Raw genomic sequence first — 24,072 nt, 5'->3', positions numbered from 1 at the left:
AACTACTGTATAATAGGTATGTTATCTGTGGTCCTAACTACTGTATAATAGGTATGTTATCTGTGGTCCTAACTACTGTATAATAGGTATGTTATCTGTGGTCCTAACTACTGTATAATAGGTATGTTATCTGTGGTCCTAACTACTGTATAATAGGTATGTTATCTGTGGTCCTAACTACTAGGTATGTTATTAACAGGTATGTTATCTGTGGTCCTAACTACTGTATAATAGGTATGTTATCTGTGGTCCTAACTACTGTATAATAGGTATGTTATCTGTGGTCCTAACTACTGTATAATAGGTATGTTATCTGTCCTAACTATATAATAGGTATGTTATCTGTGGTCCTAACTACTGTATAATAGGTATGTTATCTGTGGTCCTAACTACTGTATAATAGGTATGTTATCTGTGGTCCTAACTACTGTATAATAGGTATGTTATCTGTGGTCCTAACTACTGTATAATAGGTATGTTATCTGTGGTCCTAACTACTGTATAATAGGTATGTTATCTGTGGTCCTAACTACTGTATAATAGGTATGTTATCTGTGGTCCTAACTACTGTATAATAGGTATGTTATCTGTGGTCCTAACTACTGTATAATAGGTATGTTATCTGTGGTCCTAACTACTGTATAATAGGTATGTTATCTGTATAAACAGGTATGTTATCTGTGGTCCTAACTACTGTCCTAATATGTATAATAGGTATGTTATCTGTGGTCCTAACTACTGTATAATAGGTATGTTATCTGTGGTCCTAACTACTGTATAATAGGTATGTTATCTGTGGTCCTAACTACTGTATAACAGGTATGTTATCTGTGGTCCTAACTACTGTATATAGGTATGTTATCTGTGGTCCTAACTACTGGTATGTTATCTGTGGTCCTAACTACTGTATAATAGGTATGTTATCTGTGGTCCTAACTACTGTATAATAGGTATGTTATCTGTGGTCCTAACTACTGTATAATAGGTATGTTATCTGTGGTCCTAACTACTGTATAATAGGTATGTTATCTGTGGTCCTAACTACTGTATAATAGGTATGTTATCTGTGGTCCTAACTACTGTATAATAGGTATGTTATCTGTGGTCCTAACTACTGTATAATAGGTATGTTATCTGTGGTCCTAACTACTGTATAATAGGTATGTTATCTGTGGTCCTAACTACTGTATAATAGGTATGTTATCTGTGGTCCTAACTACTGTATAATAGGTATGTTATCTGTGGTCCTAACTACTGTATAATAGGTATGTTATCTGTGGTCCTAACTACTGTATAATAGGTATGTTATCTGTGGTCCTAACTACTGTATAATAGGTATGTTATCTGTGGTCCTAACTACTGTATAATAGGTATGTTATCTGTGGTCCTAACTACTGTATACTGTATAATAGGTATGTTATCTGTGGTCCTAACTACTGTATAATAGGTATGTTATCTGTGGTCCTAACTACTGTATAATAGGTATGTTATCTGTGGTCCTAACTACTGTATAATAGGTATGTTATCTGTGGTCCTAACTACTGTATAATAGGTATGTTATCTGTGGTCCTAACTACTGTATAATAGGTATGTTATCTGTGGTCCTAACTACTGTATAATAGGTATGTTATCTGTGGTCCTAACTACTGTATAATAGGTATGGTATGTTATCTGTATGTTATCTGTCCTAACTACTGTATAATAGGTATGTTATCTGTGGTCCTAACTACTGTATAATAGGTATGTTATCTGTGGTCCTAACTACTGTATAATAGGTATGTTATCTGTGGTCCTAACTACTGTATAACAGGTATGTTATCTGTGGTATAATAACTACTGTATATGTATAACAGGTATGTTATCTGTGGTCCTAAACTGTATAATAGGTATGTTATAACTACTGTATAATAGGTATGTTATCTGTGGTCCTAACTACTGTATATAACAGGTATGTTATAATAGGTATGTTATCTGGTCCTAACTACTGTATGTCCTAACTACTGTATAATAGGTATCAACAGGTATGTTATCTGTGGTCCTAACTACTGTATAATAGGTATGTTATCTGTGGTCCTAACTACTGTATAATAGGTATGTTATCTGTGGTCCTAACTACTGTATAATAGGTATGTTATCTGTGGTCCTAACTACTGTATAATAGGTATGTTATCTGTGGTCCTACTACTGTATAATAGGTATGTTATCTGTGGTCCTAACTATAATAGGTATGTTATCTGTGGTCCTAACTACTGTATAATAGGTATGTTATCTGTGGTCCTAACTACTGTATAATAGGTATGTTATCTGTGGTCCTAACTACTGTATAATAGGTATGTTATCTGTGGTCCTAACTACTGTATAATAGGTATGTTATCTGTGGTCCTAACTACTGTATAATAGGTATGTTATCTGTGGTCCTAACTACTGTATAATAGGTATGTTATCTGTGGTCCTAACTACTGTATAATAGGTATGTTATCTGTGGTCTACTAACTACTGTATAATAGGTATGTTATCTGTGGTCCTAACTACTGTATAATAGGTATGTTATCTGTGGTCCTAACTACTAGGTATGTTATCTGTGGTCCTAACTACTGTATAATAGGTATGTTATCAACTACTGTATAATAGGTATGTTATCTGTGGTCCTAACTACTGTATAATAGGTATGTTATCTGTGGTCCTAACTACTGTATAATAGGTATGTTATCTGTGGTCCTAACTACTGTATAATAGGTATGTTATCTGTGGTCCTAACTACTGTATAATAGGTATGTTATCTGTGGTCCTAACTACTGTATAATAGGTATGTTATCTGTGGTCCTAGGTATGTTACTACTGTATAATAGGTATGTTATCTGTGGTCCTAACTACTGTAATACTGTATAATAGGTATGTTATCTGTGGTCCTAACTACTGTATAATAGGTATGTTATCTGTGGTCCTAACTACTGTATAATAGGTATGTTATCTGTGGTCCTAACTACTGTATAATAGGTATGTTATCTGTGGTCCTAACTACTGTATAATAGGTATGTTATCTGTGGTCCTAACTACTGTATAATAGGTATGTTATCTGTGGTCCTAACTACTGTATAATAGGTATGTTATCTGTGGTCCTAACTACTGTATAATAGGTATGTTATCTGTGGTCCTAACTACTGTATAATAGGTATGTTATCTGTGGTCCTAACTACTGTATAATAGGTATGTTATCTGTGGTCCTAACTACTGTATAATAGGTATGTTATCTGTGGTCCTAACTACTGTATAATGTTAGGTATGTTATGTTATCTGTGGTCCTAACTACTGTATAATAGGTATGTTATCTGTGGTCCTAACTACTGTATAATAGGTATGTTATCTGTGGTCCTAACTACTGTATAATAGGTATGTTATCTGTGGTCCTAACTACTGTATAATAGGTATGTTATCTGTGTTAACTACTGTATAATAGGTATGTTATCTGTGGTCCTAACTACTGTATAATAGGTATGTTATCTGTGGTCCTAACTACTGTATAATAGGTATGTTATCTGTGGTCCTAACTACTGTATAATAGGTATGTTATCTGTGGTCCTAACTACTGTATAATAGGTATGTTATCTGTGGTCCTAACTACTGTATAATAGGTATGTTATCTGTGGTCCTAACTACTGTATAATAGGTATGTTATCTGTGGTCCTAACTACTGTATGTTATCTGTGGTCCTAAACAGGTATGTTATCTGTGGTCCTAACTACTGTATAATAGGTATGTTATCTGTGGTCCTAACTACTGTATGTTATCTGTGGTCCTAACTACTGTATAATGGTCCTGGTCCTAACTACTGTATAATAGGTATGTTATCTGTGGTCCTAACTACTGTATAATAGGTATGTTATCTGTGGTCCTAACTACTGTATAATAGGTATGTTATCTGTGGTCCTAACTACTGTATAATAGGTATGTTATCTGTGGTCCTAACTACTGTATAATAGGTATGTTATCTGTGGTCCTAACTACTGTATAATAGGTATGTTATCTGTGGTCCTAACTACTGTATAATAGGTATGTTATCTGTGGTCCTAACTACTGTATAATAGGTATGTTATCTGTGGTCCTATAGGTATATCTAGGTATGTTATCTGTGGTCCTAACTACTGTATAATAGGTATGTTATCTGTGGTCCTAACTACTGTATAATAGGTATGTTATCTGTGGTCCTAACTACTGTATAATAGGTATGTTATCTGTGGTCCTAACTACTGTATAATAGGTATGTTATCTGTGGTCCTAACTACTGTATAATAGGTATGTTATCTGTGGTCCTAACTACTGTATAATAGGTATGTTATCTGTGGTCCTAACTACTGTATAATAGGTATGTTATCTGTGGTCCTAACTACTGTATAATAGGTATGTTATCTGTGGTCCTAACTACTGTATAATAGGTATGTTATCTGTGGTCCTAACTACTGTATAATAGGTATGTTATCTGTGGTCCTAACTACTGTATAATAGGTATGTTATCTGTGGTCCTAACTACTGTATAATAGGTATGTTATCTGTGGTCCTAACTACTGTATAATAGGTATGTTATCTGTGGTCCTAACTACTGTATAATAGGTATGTTATCTGTGGTCCTAACTACTGTATAATAGGTATGTTATCTGTGGTCCTAACTACTGTATAATAGGTATGTTATCTGTGGTCCTAACTACTGTATAATACTGTATAATAGGTATGTTATCTATGTATAATAGGTATGTTATCTGTGGTCCTAACTACTGTATAATAGGTATGTTATCTGTGGTCCTAACTACTGTATAATAGGTATGTTATCTGTGGTCCTAACTACTGTATAATAGGTATGTTATCTGTGGTCCTAACTACTGTATAATAGGTATGTTATCTGTGGTCCTAACTACTGTATAATAGGTATGTTATCTGTGGTCCTAACTACTGTATAATAGGTATGTTATCTGTGGTCCTAACTACTGTATAATAGGTATGTTATCTGTGGTCCTAACTACTGTATAATAGGTATGTTATCTGTGGTCCTAACTACTGTATAATAGGTATGTTATCTGTGGTCCTAACTACTGTATAATAGGTATGTTATCTGTGGTCCTAACTACTGTATAATAGGTATGTTATCTGTGGTCCTAACTACTGTATAATAGGTATGTTATCTGTGGTCCTAACTACTGTATAATAGGTATGTTATCTGTGGTCCTAACTACTGTATAATAGGTATGTTATCTGTGGTCCTAACTACTGTATAATAGGTATGTTATCTGTGGTCCTAACTACTGTATAATAGGTATGTTATCTGTGGTCCTAACTACTGTATAATAGGTATGTTATCTGTGGTCCTAACTACTGTATAAGGTATGTTATCTGTGGTCCTAACTACTGTATAATAGGTATGTTATCTGTGGTCCTAACTACTGTATAATAGGTATGTTATCTGTGGTCCTAACTACTGTATAATAGGTATGTTATCTGTGGTCCTAACTACTGTATAATAGGTATGTTATCTGTGGTCCTAACTACTGTATAATAGGTATGTTATCTGTGGTCCTAACTACTGTATAATAGGTATGTTATCTGTGGTCCTAACTACTGTATAATAGGTATGTTATCTGTGGTCCTAACTACTGTATAATAGGTATGTTATCTGTGGTCCTAACTACTGTATAATAGGTATGTTATCTGTGGTCCTAACTACTGTATAATAGGTATGTTATCTGTGGTCCTAACTACTGTATAATAGGTATGTTATCTGTGGTCCTAACTACTGTATAATAGGTATGTTATCTGTGGTCCTAACTACTGTATAATAGGTATGTTATCTGTGGTCCTAACTACTGTATAATAGGTATGTTATCTGTGGTCCTAACTACTGTATAATAGGTATGTTATCTGTGGTCCTAACTACTGTATAATAGGTATGTTATCTGTGGTCCTAACTACTGTATAATAGGTATGTTATCTGTGGTCCTAACTACTGTATAATAGGTATGTTATCTGTGGTCCTAACTACTGTATAATAGGTATGTTATCTGTGGTCCTAACTACTGTATAATAGGTATGTTATCTGTGGTCCTAACTACTGTATAATAGGTATGTTATCTGTGGTCCTAACTACTGTATAATAGGTATGTTATCTGTGGTCCTAACTACTGTATAATAGGTATGTTATCTGTGGTCCTAACTACTGTATAATAGGTATGTTATCTGTGGTCCTAACTACTGTATAATAGGTATGTTATCTGTGGTCCTAACTACTGTATAATAGGTATGTTATCTGTGGTCCTAACTACTGTATAATAGGTATGTTATCTGTGGTCCTAACTACTGTATAATAGGTATGTTATCTGTGGTCCTAACTACTGTATAATAGGTATGTTATCTGTGGTCCTAACTACTGTATAATAGGTATGTTATCTGTGGTCCTAACTACTGTATAATAGGTATGTTATCTGTGGTCCTAACTACTGTATAATAGGTATGTTATCTGTGGTCCTAACTACTGTATAATAGGTATGTTATCTGTGGTCCTAACTACTGTATAATAGGTATGTTATCTGTGGTCCTAACTACTGTATAATAGGTATGTTATCTGTGGTCCTAACTACTGTATAATAGGTATGTTATCTGTGGTCCTAACTACTGTATAATAGGTATGTTATCTGTGGTCCTAACTACTGTATAATAGGTATGTTATCTGTGGTCCTAACTACTGTATAATAGGTATGTTATCTGTGGTCCTAACTACTGTATAATAGGTATGTTATCTGTGGTCCTAACTACTGTATAATAGGTATGTTATCTGTGGTCCTAACTACTGTATAATAGGTATGTTATGTCCTAACTTGTATAATAGGTATGTTATCTCCTAACTACTGTATAATAGGTATGTTATCTGTCCTAACTACTGTATAATAGGTATGTTATCTGTGGTCCTAACTACTGTATAATAGGTATGTTATCTGTGGTCCTAACTACTGTATAATAGGTATGTTATCTGTGGTCCTAACTACTGTATAATAGGTATGTTATCTGTGGTCCTAACTACTGTATAATAGGTATGTTATCTGTGGTCCTAACTACTGTATAATAGGTATGTTATCTGTGGTCCTACTGTATAATAGGTATGTTACTGTAATACTGTATAATAGGTATGTTATCTGTGGTCCTAACTACTGTATAATAGGTATGTTATCTGTGGTCCTAACTACTGTATAATAGGTATGTTATCTGTGGTCCTAACTACTGTATAATAGGTATGTTATCTGTGGTCCTAACTACTGTATAATAGGTATGTTATCTGTGGTCCTAACTACTGTATAATAGGTATGTTATCTGTGGTCCTAACTACTGTATAATAGGTATGTTATCTGTGGTCCTAACTACTGTATAATAGGTATGTTATCTGTGGTCCTAACTAGGTATAATAGGTTATCTGTGGTCCTAACTACTGTATAATAGGTATGTTATCTGTGGTCCTAACTACTGTATAATAGGTATGTTATCTGTGGTCCTAACTACTGTATAATAGGTATGTTATCTGTGGTCCTAACTACTGTATGTTAGGTATGTTATCTGTGGTCCTAAACTACTGTCCTAATACTGTATAATAGGTATGTTATCTGTGGTCCTAACTACTGTATAATAGGTATGTTATCTGTGGTCCTAACTACTGTATAATAGGTATGTTATCTGTGGTCCTAACTACTGTATAATAGGTATGTTATCTGTGGTCCTAACTACTGTATAATAGGTATGTTATCTGTGGTCCTAACTACTGTATAATAGGTATGTTATCTGTGGTCCTAACTACTGTATAATAGGTATGTTATCTGTGGTCCTAACTACTGTATAATAGGTATGTTATCTGTGGTCCTAACTACTGTATAATAGGTATGTTATCTGTGGTCCTAACTACTGTATATAGGTATGTTATCTGTGGTCCTAACTACTGTATATAGGTATGTTATCTGTGGTCCTAACTACTGTATAATAATGTTATCTGTGGTAGGTATGTTATCTGTGGTCCTAACTACTGTATAATAGGTATGTTATCTGTGGTCCTAACTACTGTATAATAGGTATGTTATCTGTGGTCCTAACTACTGTATAATAGGTATGTTATCTGTGGTCCTAACTACTGTATAATAGGTATGTTATCTGTGGTCCTAACTACTGTATAATAGGTATGTTATCTGTGGTCCTAACTACTGTATAATAGGTATGTTATCTGTGGTCCTAACTACTGTATAATAGGTATGTTATCTGTGGTCCTAACTACTGTATAATAGGTATGTTATCTGTGGTCCTAACTACTGTATAATAGGTATGTTATCTGTGGTCCTAACTACTGTATAATAGGTATGTTATCTGTGGTCCTAACTACTGTATAATAGGTATGTTATCTGTGGTCCTAACTACTGTATAATAGGTATGTTATCTGTGGTCCTAACTACTGTATAATAGGTATGTTATCTGTGGTCCTAACTACTGTATAATAGGTATGTTATGTTATCTGTATAATAGGTATGTGGTCCTAACTACTGTATAATAGGTATGTTATCTGTGGTCCTAACTACTGTATAATAGGTATGTTATCTGTGGTCCTAACTACTGTATAATAGGTATGTTATCTGTGGTCCTAACTACTGTATAATAGGTATGTTATCTGTGGTCCTAACTACTGTATAATAGGTATGTTATCTGTGGTCCTAACTACTGTATAATAGGTATGTTATCTGTGGTCCTAACTACTGTATAATAGGTATGTTATCTGTGGTCCTAACTACTGTATAATAGGTATGTTATGGTTATACTGTATAATGGTATGTTATCCTAACTACTGTATAATAGGTATGTTATCTGTGGTCCTAACTACTGTATAATAGGTATGTTATCTGTGGTCCTAACTACTGTATAATAGGTATGTTATCTGTGGTCCTAACTACTGTATAATAGGTATGTTATCTGTGGTCCTAACTACTGTATAATAGGTATGTTATCTGTGGTCCTAACTACTGTATAATAGGTATGTTATCTGTGGTCCTAACTACTGTATAATAGGTATGTTATCTGTGGTCCTAACTACTGTATAATAGGTATGTTATCTGTGGTCCTAACTACTGTATAATAGGTATGTTATCTGTGGTCCTAACTACTGTATAATAGGTATGTTATCTGTGGTCCTAACTACTGTATAATAGGTATGTTATCTGTGGTCCTAACTACTGTATAATAGGTATGTTATCTGTGGTCCTAACTACTGTATAATAGGTATGTTATCTGTGGTCCTAACTACTGTATAATAGGTATGTTATCTGTGGTCCTAACTACTGTATAATAGGTATGTTATCTGTGGTCCTAATAGGTATGTTACTGTATAATAGGTATGTTATCTGTGGTCCTAACTACTGTATAATAGGTATGTTATCTGTGGTCCTAACTACTGTATAATAGGTATGTTATCTGTGGTCCTAACTACTGTATAATAGGTATGTTATCTGTGGTCCTAACTACTGTATAATAGGTATGTTATCTGTGGTCCTAACTACTGTATAATAGGTATGTTATCTGTGGTCCTAACTACTGTATAATAGGTATGTTATCTGTGGTAAAAGGTATGTTATCTAACTACTGTATAACTTGTATAACAGGTATGTTATCTGTGGTCCTAACTACTGTATAATAGGTATGTTATCTGTGGTCCTAACTACTGTATAATAGGTATGTTATCTGTGGTCCTAACTACTGTATATAGGTATGTTATCTGTGGTCCTAACTACTGTATAATAGGTATGTTATCTGTGGTAACTACTAGGTATGTTATCTGTATACTGTATAATAGGTATGTTATCTGTGGTCCTAACTACTGTATAATAGGTATGTTATCTGTGGTCCTAACTACTGTATAATAGGTATGTTATCTGTGGTCCTAACTACTGTATAATAGGTATGTTATCTGTGGTCCTAACTACTGTATAATAGGTATGTTATCTGTGGTCCTAACTACTGTATAATAGGTATGTTATCTGTGGTCCTAATAGGTATGTTACTGTATAATAGGTATGTTATCTGTGGTCCTAACTACTGTATAATAGGTATGTTATCTGTGGTCCTAACTACTGTATAATAGGTATATCTGTTCCTAACAGGTATGTTATCTGTGGTCCTAACTACTGTATAATAGGTATGTTATCTGTGGTCCTAACTACTGTATAATAGGTATGTTATCTGTGGTCCTAACTACTGTATAATAGGTATGTTATCTGTGGTCCTAACTACTGTATATGAACAGGTATGTTATCTGTGGTCCTAACTACTGTATGTTATCTGTGGTCCTAACTAATAATAGGTATGTTATCTGTGGTCCTAACTACTGTATAATAGGTATGTTATCTGTGGTCCTAACTACTGTATAACAGGTATGTTATCTGTGGTCCTAACTACTGTATAATAGGTATGTTATCTGTGGTCCTAACTACTGTATAATAGGTATGTTATCTGTGGTCCTAACTACTGTATAATAGGTATGTTATCTGTGGTCCTAACTACTGTATAATAGGTATGTTATCTGTGGTCCTAACTACTGTATAATAGGTATGTTATCTGTGGTCCTAACTACTGTATAATAGGTATGTTATCTGTGGTCCTAACTACTGTATATTAGGTATGTTATCTGTGGTCCTAACTACTGTATAATAGGTATGTTATCTGTGGTCCTAACTACTGTATAATAACGGGTATGTTATATGTGGTCCTAACTACTGTATAATATGTATGTTATCTGTGGTCCTAACTACTGTATAATAGGTATGTTATCTGTGGTCCTAACTACTGTATAATAGGTATGTTATCTGTGGTCCTAACTACTGTATAATAGGTATGTTATCTGTGGTCCTAACTACTGTATAATAGGTATGTTATCTGTGGTATGTTATCTGTGGTCCTAACTACTGTATAATAGGTATGTTATCTGTGGTCCTAACTACTGTATAATAGGTATGTTATCTGTGGTCCTAACTACTGTATAATAGGTATGTTATCTGTGGTCCTAACTACTGTATAATAAGGTATGTTATCTGTGGTCCTAACTACTGTATATTAGGTATGTTATCTGTGGTATGTTATCTGTGGTCCTAACTACTGTATAATAGGTATGTTATCTGTGGTCCTAACTACTGTATAATAGGTATGTTATCTGTGGTCCTAACTACTGTATAATAGGTATGTTATCTGTGGTCCTAACTACTAATAGGTATAACAGGTATGTTATCTGTGGTCCTAACTACTGTATAATAGGTATATCTGTGGTCCTAACTAGGTATGTTATCTGTGGTCCTAACTACTGTATAATAGGTATGTTATCTGTGGTCCTAACTACTGTATAATAGGTATGTTATCTGTGGTCCTAACTACTGTATAATAGGTATGTTATCTGTGGTCCTAACTACTGTATAATAGGTATGTTATCTGTGGTCCTAACTACTGTATAATAGGTATGTTATCTGTGGTCCTAACTACTGTATAATAGGTATGTTATCTGTGGTCCTAACTACTGTATAATAGGTATGTTATCTGTGGTCCTAACTACTGTATAATAGGTATGTTATCTGTGGTCCTAATACTGTGTTATCTGTGGTCCTAACTACTGTATAATAGGTATGTTATCTGTGGTCCTAACTACTGTATAATAGGTATGTTATCTGTGGTCCTAACTACTGTTATAATAGGTATGTTATCTGTGGTCCTAACTACTGTATAATAGGTATGTTATCTGTGGTCCTAACTACTGTATAATAGGTATGTTATCTGTGGTCCTAACTACTGTATAATAGGTATGTTATCTGTGGTCCTAACTACTGTATAATAGGTATGTTATCTGTGGTCCTAACTACTGTATAATAGGTATGTTATCTGTGGTCCTAACTACTGTATAATAGGTATGTTATCTGTGGTCCTAACTACTGTATAATAACAGGTATGTTATCTGTGGTCCTAACTACTGTATAATAGGTATGTTATCTGTGGTCCTAACTCTGTATAATAGGTATGTTACTAACTACTGTATAATAGGTATGTTATCTGTGGTCCTAACTACTGTATAATAGGTATGTTATCTGTGGTCCTAACTACTGTATAATAGGTATGTTATCTGTGGTCCTAACTACTGTATAATAGGTATGTTATCTGTGGTCCTAACTACTGTATAATAGGTATGTTATCTGTGGTCCTAACTACTGTATAATAGGTATGTTATCTGTGGTCCTAACTACTGTATAATAGGTATGTTATCTGTGGTCCTAACTACTGTATAATAGGTATGTTATCTGTGGTCCTAACTACTGTATAATAGGTATGTTATCTGTGGTCCTAACTACTGTATAATAGGTATGTTATCTGTGGTCCTAACTACTGTATAATAGGTATGTTATCTGTGGTCCTAACTACTGTATAATAGGTATGTTATCTGTGGTCCTAACTACTGTATAATAGGTATGTTATCTGTGGTCCTAACTACTGTATAAATGTTAGGTATGTTATCTGTGGTCCTAACTACTGTATAATAGGTATGTTATCTGTGGTCCTAACTACTGTATAATAGGTATGTTATAATAGGTATGTGGTCCTAACTACTGTATAATGTTAGGTATGTTATCTGTGGTCCTAACTACTGTATAATAGGTATGTTATCTGTGGTCCTAACTACTGTATAATAGGTATGTTATCTGTGGTCCTAACTACTGTATAATAGGTATGTTATCTGTGGTCCTAACTACTGTATAATAGGTATGTTATCTGTGGTCCTAACTACTGTATAATAGGTATGTTATCTGTGGTCCTAACTACTGTATAATAGGTATGTTATCTGTGGTCCTAACTACTGTATAATAGGTATGTTATCTGTGGTCCTAACTACTGTATAATAGGTATGTTATCTGTGGTCCTAACTACTGTATAATAGGTATGTTATCTGTGGTCCTAACTACTGTATAATAGGTATGTTATCTGTGGTCCTAACTGTATAATAGGTATGTTATCTGTGGTCCTAACTACTGTATAATAGGTATGTTATCTGTGGTCCTAACTACTGTATAATAGGTATGTTATCTGTGGTCCTAACTACTGTATAATAGGTATGTTATCTGTGGTCCTAACTACTGTATAATAGGTATGTTATCTGTGGTCCTAACTACTGTATAATAGGTATGTTATCTGTGGTCCTAACTACTGTATAATAGGTATGTTATGGTTAACTACTGTATAATAGGTATGTTATCTGTGGTCCTAACTACTGTATAATAGGTATGTTATCTGTGGTCCTAACTACTGTATAATACAGGTATGTTATCTGTGGTCCTAACTACTGTATAATAGGTATGTTATCTGTGGTCCTAACTACTGTATAATAGGTATGTTATCTGTGGTCCTAACTACTGTATAATAGGTATGTTATCTGTGGTCCTAACTACTGTATAATAGGTATGTTATCTGTGGTCCTAACTACTGTATAATAGGTATGTTATCTGTGGTCCTAACTACTGTATAATAGGTATGTTATAACTAGGTATGTTATCTGTGGTCCTAACTACTGTATAATAGGTATGTTATCTGTGGTCCTAACTACTGTATAATAGGTATGTTATCTGTGGTCCTAACTACTGTATAATAGGTATGTTATCTGTGGTCCTAACTACTGTATAATAGGTATGTTATCTGTGGTCCTAACTACTGTATAATAGGTATGTTATCTGTGGTCCTAACTACTGTATAATAGGTATGTTATCTGTGGTCCTAACTACTGTATAATAGGTATGTTATCTGTGGTCCTAACTACTGTATAATAGGTATGTTATCTGTGGTCCTAACTACTGTATAATAGGTATGTTATCTGTGGTCCTAACTACTGTATAATAGGTATGTTATCTGTGGTCCTAACTACTGTATAATAGGTATGTTATCTGTGGTCCTAACTACTGTATAATAGGTATGTTATCTGTGGTCCTAACTACTGTATAATAGGTATGTTATCTGTGGTCCTAACTACTGTATAATAGGTATGTTATCTGTGGTCCTAACTACTGTATAATAGGTATGTTATCTGTGGTCCTAACTACTGTATAATAGGTATATCTGTGGTCCTAACTACTGTATAATAGGTATGTTATCTGTGGTCCTAACTACTGTATAATAGGTATGTTATCTGTGGTCCTAACTACTGTATAATAGGTATGTTATCTGTGGTCCTAACTACTGTATAATAGGTATGTTATCTGTGGTCCTAACTACTGTATAATAGGTATGTTATCTGTGGTCCTAACTACTGTATAATAGGTATGTTATCTGTGGTCCTAACTACTGTATAACTACTGTATAATAGGTATGTTATCTGTGGTCCTAACTACTGTATATCTGTGGTCCTAACTAGGTATGTTATCTGTGGTCCTAACTACTGTATAATAAGGTATGTTATCTGTGGTCCTAACTACTGTATAATAGGTATGTTATCTGTGGTCCTAACTACTGTATAATAGGTATGTTATCTGTGGTCCTAACTACTGTATAATAGGTATGTTATCTGTGGTCCTAACTACTGTATAATAGGTATGTTATCTGTGGTCCTAACTACTGTATAATAGGTATGTTATCTCTGGTCCTAACTACTGTATAATAGGTATGTTATCTGTGGTCCTAACTACTGTATAATAGGTATGTTATCTGTGGTCCTAACTACTGTATAATAGGTATGTTATCTGTGGTCCTAACTACTGTATAATAGGTATGTTATCTGTGGTCCTAACTACTGTATAATAGGTATGTTATCTGTGGTCCTAACTACTGTATATAAGGTATGTTAGGTATGTTATCTGTGGTCCTAACTACTGTATAACAGGTATGTTATCTGTGGTCCTAACTACTGTATAATAGGTATGTTATCTGTGGTCCTAACTACTGTATAATAGGTATGTTATCTGTGGTCCTAACTACTGTATAATAGGTATGTTATCTGTGGTAACTACTAACTACTGTAATATGTATAACAGGTATGTTATCTGTGGTCCTAACTACTGTATAATAGGTATGTTATCTGTGGTCCTAACTACTGTATAATAGGTATGTTATCTGTGGTCCTAACTACTGTATAATAGGTATGTTATCTGTGGTCCTAACTACTGTATAATAGGTATGTTATCTGTGGTCCTAACTACTGTATAATAGGTATGTTATCTGTGGTCCTAACTACTGTATAATAGGTATGTTATCTGTGGTCCTAACTACTGTATAATAGGTATGTTATCTGTGGTCCTAACTACTGTATAATAGGTATGTTATCTGTGGTCCTAACTACTGTATAATAGGTATGTTATCTGTGGTCCTAACTACTGTATAATAGGTATGTTATCTGTGGTCCTAACTACTGTATAATAGGTATGTTATCTGTGGTCCTAACTACTGTATAATAGGTATGTTATCTGTGGTCCTAACTACTGTATAATAGGTATGTTATCTGTGGTCCTAACTACTGTATAATAGGTATGTTATCTGTGGTCCTAACTACTGTATAATAGGTATGTTATCTGTGGTCCTAACTACTGTATAATAGGTATGTTATCTGTGGTCCTAACTAGGTATGTGTATAACTACTGGGTATGTTATCTGTGGTCCTAACTACTGTATAATAGGTATGTTACCTGTGGTCCTAACTACTGTATAATAGGTATGTTATCTGTGGCCCTAACTACTGTATAATAGGTATGTTATCTGTGGTCCTAACTACTGTATATTAACGGGTATGTTATCTGTGTTCCTAACTACTGTATATTAACGGGTATGTTATCTGTGTTCCTAACTACTGTATATTAACGGGAATGTTATCTGTGGTCCTAACTACTGTATAATAGGTATGTTATCTGTGGTCCTAACTACTGTATAATAGGTATGTTATCTGTGGTCCTAACTACTGTATAATAGGTATGTTATCTGTGGTCCTAACTACTGTATAATAGGTATGTTATCTGTGGTCCTAACTACTGTATAATAGGTATGTTATCTGTGGTCCTAACTACTGTATAATAGGTATGTTATCTGTGGTCCTAACTACTGTATAATAGGTATGTTATCTGTGGTCCTAACTACTGTATAATAGGTATGTTATCTGTGGTCCTAACTACTGTATAATAGGTATGTTATCTGTGGTCCTAACTACTGTATAATAGGTATGTTATCTGTGGTCCTAACTACTGTATAATAGGTATGTTATCTGTGGTCCTAACTACTGTATAATAGGTATGTTATCTGTGGTCCTAACTACTGTATAAAAGGAATGTTATCTGTGGTCCTAACTACTGTATAATAGGTATGTTATCTGTGGTCCTAACTACTGTATAATAGGTATGTTATCTGTGGTCCTAACTACTGTATAATAGGTATGTTATCTCTGGTCCTAACTACTGTATAATAGGTATGTTATCTGTGGTCCTAATTACTGTATAATAGGTATGTTACCTGTGGTCCTAACTACTGTATAATAGGTATGTTATCTATGGTCCTAACTACTGTATAATAGGTATGTTATCTGTGGTCCTAAATACTGTATAATAGGTATGTTATCTCTGGTCCTAACTACTGTATAATAGGTATGTTATCTGTGGTCCTAACTACTGTATATTTACAGGTATGTTATCTGTGGTCCTAACTACTGTATAATAGGTATGTTATCTGTGGTCCTAACTACTGTATAACAGGTATGTTATCTGTGGTCCTAACTACTGTATAATAGGTATGTTATCTGTGGTCCTAACTACTGTATATGAACAGGTATGTTATCTGTGGTCCTAACTACTGTATAATAGGTATGTTATCTGTGGTCCTAACTACTGTATAATAGGTATGTTATCTGTGGTCCTAACTACTGTATAACAGGTATGTTATCTGTGGTCCTAACTACTGTATAATAGGTATGTTATCTGTGGTCCTAACTACTGTATAATAGGTATGTTATCTGTGGTCCTAACTACTGTATAATAGGTATGTTATCTGTGGTCCTAACTACTGTATAATAGGTATGTTATCTGTGGTCCTAACTACTGTATAATAGGTATGTTATCTGTGGTCCTAACTACTGCATATTAGGTATGTTATCTGTGGTCCTAACTACTGTATATTAGGTATGTTATCTGTGGGCCTAACTACTGTATAATAGGTATGTTATCTGTGGTCCTAACTACTGTATAATAGGTATGTTATATGTGGTCCTAACTACTGTATAATAGGTATGTTATCTGTGGTCCTTACTACTGTATAATAGGTATGTTATCTGTGGTCCTAACTAATGTATAATAGGTATGTTATCTGTGGGCCTAACTACTGTATAATAGGTATGTTATCTGTGGTCCTAACTACTGTATATGAACGGGTATGTTATCTGTGGTCCTAACTACTGTATAATAGGTATGTTACCTGTGGTCCTAACTACTGTATAATAGGTATGTTATCTGTGGCCCTAACTACTGTATAATAGGTATGTTATCTGTGGTCCTAACTACTGTATATTAACGGGTATGTTATCTGTGTTCCTAACTACTGTATATTAACGGGTATGTTATCTGTGTTCCTAACTACTGTATATTAACGGGAATGTTATCTGTGGTCCTAACTACTGTATAATAGGTATGTTATCTGTGGTCCTAACTACTGTATAATAGGTATGTTATCTGTGGTCCTAACTACTGTATAATAGGTATGTTATCTGTGGTCCTAACTACTGTATAATAGGTATGTTATCTGTGGTCCTAACTACTGTATAATAGGTATGTTATATGTGGTCCTAACTACTGTATAATAGGTATGTTATCTGTGGTCCTAACTACTGTATAATAGGTATGTTATCTGTGATCCTAACTACTGTATAATAGGTATGTTATCTGTGGTCCTAACTACTGTATAATAGGTATGTTATCTGTGGTCCTAACTACTGTATAATGTAGGTATGTTATCTGTGGTCCTAACTACTGTATAATAGGTATGTTATCTGTGGTCCTAACTACTGTATAATAGGTATGTTATCTGTGGTCCTAACTACTGTATAATAGGTATGTTATCTGTGGTCCTAACTACTGTATAATAGGTATGTTATCTGTGGTCCTAACTACTGTATAATAGGTATGTTATCTGTGGTCCTAACTACTGTATATAATAGGTATGTTATCTGTGGTCCTAACTACTGTATAATAGGTATGTTATCTGTGGTCCTAACTACTGTATAATAGGTATGTTATCTGTGGTCCTAACTACTGTATAACAGGTATGTTATCTGTGGTCCTAACTACTGTATAATAGGTATGTTATCTGTGGTCCTAACTACTGTATAATAGGTATGTTATCTGTGGTCCTAACTACTGTATAGTAGGTATGTTATCTCTGGTCCTAACTACTGTATAATAGGTATGTTATCTGTGGTCCTAACTACTGTATAATAGGTATGTTATCTGCTATCCTAACTACTGTATAATAGGTATGTTATCTGTGGTCCTAACTACTGTATAATAGGTATGTTATCTGTGGTCCTAACTACTGTATAATAGGTATGTTATCTGTGGTCCTAACTACTGTATAAATGGTATGTTATCTGTGGTCCTAACTACTGTACTGTATGGTCCTAACTACTGTATAATAGGTTTAACAGGTATGTTATCTGTGGTCCTAACTACTGTATAATAGGTATGTTATCTGTGGTCCTAACTACTGTATAATAGGTATGTTATCTGTGGTCCTAACTACTAACTACTGTATAAAAGGTATGTTATCTGTGGTCCTAACAACTGTATAATAGGTATGTTATCTGTGGTCCTAACTACTGTATAATAGGTATGTTATCTGTGGTCCTAACTACTGTATAATAGGTATGTTATCTGTGGTCCTAACTACTGTATAATAGGTATGTTATCTGTGGTCCTAACTACTGTATAAAAGGTATGTTATCTGTGGTCCTAACTACTGTATAATAGGTATGTTATCTGTGGTCCTAACTACTGTATAATAGGTATGTTATCTGTGGTCCTAACTACTGTATAATAGGTATGTTATCTGTGGTCCTAACTACTGTATAATAGGTATGTTATCTGTGGTCCTAACTACTGTATAACAGGTATGTTATCTGTGGTCCTAACTACTGTATAATAGGTATGTTATCTGTGGTCCTAACTACTGTATAATAGGTATGTTATCTGTGGTCCTAACTACTGTATAATAGGTATGTTATCTGTGGTCCTAACTACTATACTGTATAACAGGTATGTTATCTGTGGTCCTAACTACTGTATAATAGGTATGTTATCTGTGGTCCTAACTACTGTATAATAGGTATGTTATCTGTGGTCCTAACTACTGTATAATAGGTATGTTATCTGTGGTCCTAACTACTGTATAATAGGTATGTTATCTGTGGTCCTAACTACTGTATAATAGGTATGTTATCTGTGGTCCTAACTACTGTATAATAGGTATGTTATCTGTGGTCCTAACTACTGTATAATAGGTATGTTATCTGTGGTCCTAACTACTGTATAATAGGTATGTTATCTGTGGTCCTAACTACTGTATAATAGGTATGTTACCTGTGGTCCTAACTACTGTATAATAGGTATGTTATCTGTGGTCCTAACTACTGTATAATAGGTATGTTATCTGTGGTCCTAACTACTGTATATGTTATCTGTGGTCCTAACTACTGGGTATGTTATCTGTGTTCCTAACTACTGTATATTAACTGGGTATGTTATCTGTGTTCCTAACTACTGTATATTAGGTATGTTATCTGTGGTCCTAACTACTGTATAATAGGTATGTTATCTGTGGTCCTAACTACTGTATAATAGGTATGTTATCTGTGGTCCTAACTACTGTATAATAGGTATGTTATCTGTGGTCCTAACTACTGTATAATAGGTATGTTATCTGTGGTCCTAACTACTGTATAATAGGTATGTTATCTGTGGTCCTAACTACTGTATAATAGGTATGTTATCTGTGGTCCTAACTACTGTATAATAGGTATGTTATCTGTGGTCCTAACTACTGTATAATAGGTATGTTATCTGTGGTCCTAACTACTGTATAATAGGTATGTTATCTGTGGTCCTAACTACTGTATAATAGGTATGTTATCTGTGGTCCTAACTACTGTATAATAGGTATGTTATCTGTGGTCCTAACTACTGTATAATAGGTATGTTATCTGTGGTCCTAACTACTGTATAAAAGGAATGTTATCTGTGGTCCTAACTACTGTATATTAGGTATGTTATCTGTGGTCCTAACTACTGTATAATAGGTATGTTATCTGTGGTCCTAACTACTGTATAATAGGTATGTTATCTCTGGTCCTAACTACTGTATAATAGGTATGTTATCTGTGGTCCTAATGTTACTGTATAATAGGTATGTTACCTGTGGTCCTAACTACTGTATAATAGGTATGTTATCTCTGGTCCTAACTACTGTATAATAGGTATGTTATCTGTGGTCCTAAATACTGTATAATAGGTATGTTATCTCTGGTCCTAACTACTGTATAATAGGTATGTTATCTGTGGTCCTAACTACTGTATATTTACAGGTATGTTATCTGTGGTCCTAACTACTGTATAATAGGTATGTTATCTGTGGTCCTAACTACTGTATAACAGGTATGTTATCTGTGGTCCTAACTACTGTATAACAGGTATGTTATCTGTGGTCCTAACTACTGTATATCAACAGGTATGTTATCTGTGGTCCTAACTACTGTATAATAGGTATGTTATCTGTGGTCCTAACTACTGTATAATAGGTATGTTATCTGTGGTCCTAACTACTGTATAATAGGTATGTTATCTGTGGTCCTAACTACTGTATAATAGGTATGTTATCTGTGGTCCTAACTACTGTATAATAGGTATGTTATCTGTGGTCCTAACTACTGTATAATAGGTATGTTATCTGTGGTCCTAACTACTGTATAATAGGTATGTTATCTGTGGTCCTAACTACTGTATAATAGGTATGTTATCTGTGGTCCTAACTACTGCATATTAGGTATGTTATCTGTGGTCCTAACTACTGTATATTAGGTATGTTATCTGTGGGCCTAACTACTGTATAATAGGTATGTTATCTGTGGTCCTAACTACTGTATAATAGGTATGTTATATGTGGTCCTAACTACTGTATAATAGGTATGTTATCTGTGGTCCTGTGGTTAACTACTGTATAATAGGTATGTTATCTGTGGTCCTAACTACTGTATAATAGGTATGTTATCTGTGGTCCTAACTACTGTATAATAGGTATGTTATCTGTGGTCCTAACTACTACAGGTATGTTATCTGTGGTCCTAACTACTGTATAATAGGTATGTTATCTGTGGTCCTAACTACTGTATAATAGGTATGTTATCTGTGGTCCTAACTACTGTATAATAGGTATGTTATCTGTGGTCCTAACTACTGTATAATAGGTATGTTATCTGTGGTCCTAACTACTGTATATCTGTGGTCCTAACTACTGTATAATAGGTATGTTATCTGTGGTCCTAACTACTGTATATATGTTATCTGTGGTCCTAACTATTAATCTGTGGTAATACTGTATAATAGGTATGTTATCTGTGGTCCTAACTAGGTATGTTATCTGTGGTCCTAAACTGTATAATAGGTATGTTATCTGTGGTCCTAACTACTGTATAATAGGTATGTTATCTGTGGTCCTAACTACTGTATAATAGGTATGTTATCTGTGTATGTTATCTGTGGTCCTAACTACTGTATAATAGGTATGTTATCTGTGGTCCTAACTACTGTATAATAGGTATGTTATCTGTGGTCCTAACTACTGTATAATGTTAGGTATAATGTATGTTATCTGTGGTCCTAACTACTGTATAATAGGTATGTTATCTGTGGTCCTAACTACTGTATAATAGGTATGTTATCTGTGGTCCTAACTACTGTATAATAGGTATGTTATCTGTGGTCCTAACTACTGTATAATAGGTATGTTATCTGTGGTCCTAACTACTGTATAATAGGTATGTTATCTGTGGTCCTAACTACTGTATAATAGGTATGTTATCTGTGGTCCTAACTACTGTATAATAGGTATGTTATCTGTGGTCCTAACTACTGTATAAAAGGAATTATAACGGGTATGTTATCTGTGGTCCTAACTACTGTATATCGGGTATGTTATCTGTGGTCCTAACTACTGTATATTAGGTATGTTATCTGTGGTCCTAACTACTGTATAATAGGTATGTTATCTGTGGTCCTAACTACTGTATAATAGGTATGTTATCTGTGGTCCTAACTACTGTATAATAGGTATGTTATCTGTGGTCCTAACTACTGTATAATAGGTATGTTATCTGTGGTCCTAACTACTGTATAATAGGTATGTTATCTGTGGTCCTAACTACTGTATAATAGGTATGTTATCTGTGGTCCTAACTACTGTATAATAGGTATGTTATCTGTGGTCCTAACTACTGTATATGTTAGGTATGTTATCTGTGGTCCTAACTACTGTATAATAGGTATGTTATCTGTGGTCCTAACTACTGTATAATAGGTATGTTATCTGTGGTCCTAACTACTGTATAATAGGTATGTTATCTGTGGTCCTAAACTGTATATTAGGTATGTTATCTGTATAATAGGTATGTTATCTGTGGTCCTAACTACTGTATAATAGGTATGTTATCTGTGGTCCTAACTACTGTATAATAGGTATGTTATCTGTGGTCCTAACTACTGTATGTTATCTGTGGTCCTAACTACTGTATAATAGGTATGTTATCTGTGGTCCTAACTACTGTATAATAGGTATGTTATCTGTGGTCCTAACTACTGTATAATAGGTATGTTATCTGTGGTCCTAAACTACTGTCCTAACTATATAATAGGTATGTTATCTGTGGTCCTAACTACTGTATAATAGGTATGTTATCTGTGGTCCTAACTACTGTATAATAGGTATGTTATCTGTGGTCCTAACTACTGTATAATAGGTATGTTATCTGTGGTCCTAACTACTGTATAATAGGTATGTTATCTGTGGTCCTAACTACTGTATAAATGTTATCTGTGGTCCTAAGGTATGTTATCTGTGGTCCTAACTACTGTATAATAGGTATGTTATCTGTGGTCCTAACTACTGTATAATAGGTATGTTATCTGTGGTCCTAACTACTGTATAATAGGTATGTTATCTGTGGTCCTAACTACTGTATAATAGGTATGTTATCTGTGGTCCTAACTACTGTATAATAGGTATGTTATCTGCTTCCCTAACTACTGTATAATAGGTATGTTATCTGTGGTCCTAACTACTGTATAATAGGTATGTTATCTGTGGTCCTAACTACTGTATAATAGGTATGTTATCTGTGGTCCTAACTACTGTATAATAGGTATGTTATCTGTGGTCCTAACTACTGTATAATAGGTATGTTATCTGTGGTCCTAACTACTGTATAATAGGTATGTTATCTGTGGTCCTAACTACTGTATAATAGGTATGTTATCTGTGGTCCTAACTACTGTATAATAGGTATGTTATCTGTGGTCCTAACTACTGTATAATAGGTATGTTATCTGTGGTCCTAACTACTGTATAATAGGTATGTTATCTGTGGTCCTAACTACTGTATAATAGGTATGTTATCTGTGGTCCTAACTACTGTATAATAGGTATGTTATCTGTGGTCCTAACTACTGTATAATAGGTATGTTATCTGTGGTCCTAACTACTGTATAATAGGTATGTTATCTGTGGTCCTAACTACTGTATAATAGGTATGTTATCTGTGGTCCTAACTACTGTATAATAGGTATAACTAGTATGTATGTTATCTGTAGGGTCCTAACTACTGTATAATAGGTATGTTATCTGTGGTCCTAACTACTGTATAATAGGTATGTTATCTGTGGTCCTAACTACTGTATAATAGGTATGTTATCTGTGGTCCTAACTACTGTATAATAGGTATGTTATCTGTGGTCCTAACTACTGTATAACAGGTAT

At 34.3% G+C, this 24,072-nt stretch overlaps 1 protein-coding gene across 1 annotated transcript in view; it reads right to left on the bottom strand.

Annotated features, from left to right (window-relative positions):
* Positions 1–24,072, bottom strand: part of LOC135519842 (CUB and sushi domain-containing protein 3-like) — a 241,788-nt gene that overhangs the window by 15,295 nt on the left and 202,421 nt on the right. The window lies entirely within an intron of this gene.

The sequence above is a fragment of the Oncorhynchus masou genome, chromosome 29 (assembly GCF_036934945.1).
Source record: "Oncorhynchus masou masou isolate Uvic2021 chromosome 29, UVic_Omas_1.1, whole genome shotgun sequence".
Taxonomy (NCBI): domain Eukaryota; kingdom Metazoa; phylum Chordata; class Actinopteri; order Salmoniformes; family Salmonidae; genus Oncorhynchus; species Oncorhynchus masou.
Note: the sequence above shows the minus strand (reverse complement) of the source record. Positions and strands in the feature narration are given on the sequence as shown.